Genomic DNA, 5,995 nt, shown 5'->3' with positions numbered 1-5,995 from the left:
GGGGGGGGGGTGGGGTTTGGTGAGGGGAGGGACCTCAGGAAGGAATAATGCCACAGAGTCCACCCTCCAAAGCAGCCATTTTCTCCAGGGGAACTGATCTTGGTTGTCTGGAGATCAATAGTAATAGCCAGGGCTTTTTTTGTAGAAAAAGTCCAGCAGGAACTCATTAGCCTAATAGGCCACACCCAGCAGCAGAAACTCATTAGCATATTAGGCCATGCCCCTGACTCCACCACTCATTAGCACATTAGGCAGCATTCCCATGTTACCAGAAGTGTGGTCATCCAGCCACACCCACCTTTTGCTTCTTATTCTGTTTACCTTGTTTGTTGTCAAAACCCAGGGCCTTTTTTTATAGCAGGAACTCCTTTGCATGTTAGGCCACACACCCCTAATTGTAGCCAATCCTAATGAGTTTCTGCTGTTGGGTGTGGCCTATTATGCTAATGAGTTCCTGCTGGGCGTGGCCAACTTGGGAGCCAGCCGGAACTCCGTTCCTGTGCGTTCCTGCCCCAAAATAGCCCTGGTAATAGCAGATCTCCAGGTATAACCTGGAGGCTGGCAACCCAGTTTGTAGTACATACCATGCCCTGACCTGGATGGCTCAGGCCAACCCATTGGCATGAGATTTTAGATGCTGAGTGGGCTCAGCTCAGGTTAGCACTTGGACAGGAGACCACCAAGGAATCCCGAGGTCTCTATGCAGAGGCAAGCAAGGGCAAGCCACCCGTTCAGTCTCTTGCCTTAAAAACCCAACAGGGTCATCACCATAAGTTGGCTGTGATGATGGCACTCTCTCTCTCTCTCTCACACACACACACGCTCTATCACAGTCAATTACTTTAACTAGTATTTGAAAAACAAAGATCGCAGGAGGCTAAACAAACGCTGTCTGGCATTAGCTGTTTCGCAGCTGCTGACAAAACAGACGGTGGCTTTTTTTCTGGTCCCACACAGTGAATGGCTTAAAGGCAAAAATCCCTCTGGAGTCTATTTATTTAAAGAAGCCAACCGTTTGCTCTTATAGAAGCCACTGTTGCTTCAGCTCGGAATTTTTTACTTGTGACACTCTGGGGTGAACAATTGCAGAAAACTGTCAGTAGGCGGCACTAAAGACTAAGGACTAATTCCGGCTCTTAAAAGCCCAAACGTTGAGTTTTAATGGGTGGCTCAAAGCCAAGTCCTGCTAAGCCAGAATTTTGTTTCTAAGAGCAGCCATCCGGGTGCTCCAGGAACCTCACCAGCAAGGTGACAGGGATGGCCGTCTCCCATTTGTCCTCAGCATCTTGTACTGACAGCTCTCTTCCCTCTATAGATGGAGGTTTTATTTCAACATGATGGTTAATGATTGTTGACTTGACGGCCTTTCTAATGAACAGGCCCAAGCCTTTTTTTAGAAATAAATCCATCTATGCTGTTGCTCATTACTGACCTCTGGTGGTGGAAAGTGCTGTCAAGTTGCAGCCAACTCGTGGGAACTCCATGGAGCGGAAAGTGCTGTCAAGTTGCAGCCGACTCGTGGGAACTCCGTGGGGTTTGCCATTGCCTGCCTCTGTGCAGCAGCCCTGGACTTCCTTGGTGGTCCCCTGTCCAATTACTCACCAGGGCTGACCCTGCTTAGCTTCCAAGACCTGACAAAAGTAGGCTAGCCTGGCCTTTCCAGATCAGGGCAACTCACCTCTACGTTGCAGTGAAGCCCATAAATTAAAATATGCATTAAGTGAAAAACTACTCTTTTGACCCTACTCCAGGGCTCTTTTTGTAGAAAAAGCCCAGCAGGAACTCATTAGCATATTGGGCCACACCTCTGACAGCACAGCTCATTAGCATATTAGGCCACACCCCCATCTTACCAGAAGTGTGGTCATCCAGCCACACCCACCTTTTGCTTGTTATTTTGTTTACCTTGTTTGTTATCAAAACCCAGGACCTTTCTTTGTAGCAGGAACTCCTTTGCATGTTAGGCCACACACCCCTAATGTAGCCAATCCTAATGAGTTTCTGCTGTTGGGTGTGGCCTATTATGCTAATGAGTTCTTGCTGGGTGTGGCCAACTTGGGAGCCAGCCGGAACTCCGTTCCTGCCCCAAAATAGCCCTGCCTACTACCAGTCACCTTCATTGGGTGTTATGACAGTGGGAGGCAAAGTCCCAACGGGAGAAGTTGGCAGCTCAAGACCTCGGTCACTTCCAGCTGTTTCTGTGGTTTATAGCCAAATGGACCAAGAGGAGTCCGGCAGGAGTCATGAAACCGTGTGCCGTCCTGGAAGAGTTCCAGAAGGGGATGCCACCTCCCAAAAACAATGAATCAGGTTTGTTGTGCTCCAGGTTAAAAAAATCCTATCATCAAAACATTTTTTTTATTTATTTCTTTTTGGATTTATATCCCACCCTCTCCAAAGGCTCAGGGCGGCTAACAATGAGGCACAAGTGCCAAGTTAAAACAGATAAAAATAGCATAAAAGAGAATAAAACAGTATAATACAGTACAATACAACACAACAAAGTGACGGTGCTCCATTTATCACAAGATGGGATCGATCTTAATCCACCAACAACGTTCCGGTAGCCTGTCATCCCTTTCTTCTTCCAGGGTCACCTCGCATAGCGATTGAATTATTCTCGTATCATCACTGCTTAAGAACTCTTTAAAACACGCTATGATAATCGGTTATACGGTATTACAGAGTTCTTCATTTAGCACACCCGTTGTTGTTGTTTTTTAAACCAACCTTGTGGAGCTATGAAAAAGCTGAAACCCCCATCCTCACTGGGCTGGCTGGGCCCCAGTCGAGTTGCCTGTCACATGATCACAAACTCAGTGGGAACGAGCAGCCATAGAGCAGTGGGACCTCCTCCCTCAGTGGCTTCCGCACCTACCCTTCTGGTCAGGGGCCCAGTTCCTGATGGACCACTGAAGGTCATGAGTAAGCTGAGCCCAGAAGGCACGGCTCTTGCCCCCAGGCTGCCACAGCAGTGATGCCAAGGGATGCTGGCTTAGCCAGCAGGTGACCCTGTGCCCATCCTTACCGTTGCTGCAGCTTCAGTCCAAGTTGCCAGCTCCACAGGAGATGGGGGTGGGCACTGGATTCAAGTTCTTCCAGGACTGTTGCAATGTCCCAGTCTACCCTGGTGGAGAAAGGCAGACATGGCTGCTATAACAGCTACACGTGCAAGGCTGCTGGTGTTACTGGACTAGCCCTGGAAAGAGGGGTGGGAGCCTAGGCCCTGAGAAAAAGGGAGGACATGCAGTGAATGGTGGCTGTGGGCGCTGGAGGAATGGAAGAGAGCGCAACGGACAACAGAGCAGGAAGACACTGAACAGCTATAATGCTACACCTACAGCATAAGCACATCGGAGGTGGTGGTGATAGAGAGACAAGCACGTCCTTTGGACAAAGACTGGCTGTGTGATCCCAGCATCTGGCTGAAACTCCAAAGATGCCATTGGGCACCTGGAAGGGTGGGGTCCTTTGCCCAGAGAAGCCTTCCGCACCAGGAAACTGAAATGAAATCCAAGGTTTCCTTCAAAAGCTTCTGTACAGCTAGAAATGGGAGGATGACTATGGTCTTGTCGCATCACATTTGTCAAAAAAAAAACAACCCCACTGCCATTTCTATTTGGTGCATGGCTTTTCTGGAGCCAAACTGTGTGGCTGTAGAAATCTTCTTCAACACCTAGATCAGTAGCAAGTTGGGTTTCTGTGTGAATTTTTGTTCCACTGACTGCCTTTTGTTTATAGAGCCTGGATGATTGGACTGAGCTCAGCAGTGCTTAGACTGCACAGAGCCAGGCTGCTCAGCTGTTCCCTCTAAACTATGGAGTCCTGTCAGCAAAAATCCTACTTTGTGAGCTACTAGCATTAAAGTTGTGAGTGATTTGGCTACTGCATAAATTAGTTTAGTCTGGAGCCATCCTTCCTGAGCTAAGACAAAAATGTGTGAGCCAGAGACTAAAAAACTGTGAGCCAGCTCACACTAACTCAGCTTAGAGGGAACACTTCTTGCAGAGTCCTTGCTAGAGGTTTTTCCAACCAGGACAACTTCAGAGACCTGCATTACTTGCCAGAATTGAACTCTGCAACAGGTGGGAAGTGATGTAGTCTCTGAGGTACCAAAAGGCTTGTAGTCCTTTCCAATAGTTATGATTTTGGTGCCCTCTCATGCACCGTAATGACATTCTATACAGACCCCTCCCAATATATGTGCTTACCGTTTTGTGGGAATAGGGCAATGTGCATTCCTTTATAGCTTCAGCACACACAAATGTGTATTTTAAAAACCTAGGTTTCCAAATACATGTACTAAAGCTTGCAAAATGCACACATTGCTCGGTTCACACAACATGGTAAATAAGTGTATTAGGAGGAGTGCCCATAGTGCGCTTTGCTGGTACAGGGAGCAGAAGCACCGAAGTTGTAATGACTGGAAAAGGTTAAGTATCTGGGTTGGACTCTCCCCATCTTGCTGGGGAAGCACAGCACACAGTGGACAGCTGAAGTTAAGCAGCTTTAGGCTTAATGGACATCATCAGGAAAGATTTAAGTGTATGTCTAATTCTGTCAGCTATATCAAAGGTTTCAAAACACTATGGCATTTGCCATTTGATTGAAGACCCCTGTACTAGTGGGGGTACGTGTCTTCCCCTTTTCATGCACACAGAATGCCTCAAGCAAAGAAGAAATATGGCATTAGGTTTGCAGTCTTTTCACCATAATTAGACCGTTCTCAATATGAAACAGAGCAATTGATTTTGAGACCCACATTGATTTTAAAAGCGTGGAACTTTCAAGAGAGTTAAATTGTCTCTCGCTCTCTTTCACAGGAAGACGTCAGTAAATAAGCCATCAGTGGCAAAATGGAGGCGAGATTGTGCTAAGGCCTCTGTGTTTTTTTCGTCAGGGAAAGGGAGAGAGAAAGAAGGGAATCAATTATTCACAGTCCCTTGAAACAGAATAGATCGTGGCCTGGCAGTTCTCAACCTTTTCAGTCTCTGCCCTGTTCTCAACTACAAGCGAAATAATCACAGCGATTTCTGATTCAGTCTCTCTTGTAAAACCAAAGCATGCATCTCTCATTCATTGAAGAACAGTAACAAAAAGGTCTGTGTGCGTCCTGAACCTTGGCGGAGGGCAGTCAAAAAGGGGTAAATTGTGCTGTAGGGCTAGATCGCTGCTGACCAGGTGAGCAGGAAACTCATCTGCTGCCCTCAAAACTCAGCTGTCTCGATCCAGTACATGATCCACTATGGGGGGGCAGGGTCACATCATGGTTTATCCCCTTCTGTGGGCCCTCAATTTTTTGGTCCACTAATTCTCACCCACCCACCAATCCACACACTCTGGGCTGCGACATTTGCCTCAAAGTCTGTATCAATCCAAAGTCTACAAAGAGAGAATAATTTTGCTTTGTTGAGCTACAGCTCAGAACTTTCCAGAAATCTGACAGGGGTCTTTCCCCCTCTTCCTTTGCTTAATCATAATTCTCTCACCACACATGGCAAGGAAGCACCATGCTTCAGTATGACTACATGTGAGCTGCTCAAGATAACTTTTATACATGGTTAACTCATCCTATTTTTTAATGTTTGTACCGGCTGTGTCATCTGAAAGCAATAAATCTTCTGCTTTAAGAGGCATGTGTGGTGGTGGAGAGTTGTTTCGTAGTGTGTGTTGATAATTTTGGTAAAGTCATGGGGTGTTTAAAAAAAAGCAATGATAAAGTTCTCAATATATACAGGCTTTTGTTCAATTTACAGTGCAATCCTATGTGAAGTTACTCCAGTCTTAGCTCACTGATTTTCAGTGGGATTATATTTATTATTTTAAATTTATATCCCACCCTCCCCAACGGGCTCAGGGTGGCTAACAATAAGGGCACAAAGCCATGATAAAACAGTTAAAAGCAGAATAAAATAATACAAAATTACAATAAAGTGCTGGTGCTCTGAAAGTTCATAATTCCAAGATGGGTTCTGGAAGATGGACCCAGAACAAC

The sequence above is a fragment of the Gekko japonicus genome, unplaced genomic scaffold (genome assembly GCF_001447785.1).
Source record: "Gekko japonicus isolate JY-2015 unplaced genomic scaffold, Gekko_japonicus_V1.1 scaffold793, whole genome shotgun sequence".
Classification (NCBI taxonomy): Eukaryota; Metazoa; Chordata; class Lepidosauria; order Squamata; family Gekkonidae; genus Gekko; species Gekko japonicus.
Note: the sequence above shows the minus strand (reverse complement) of the source record.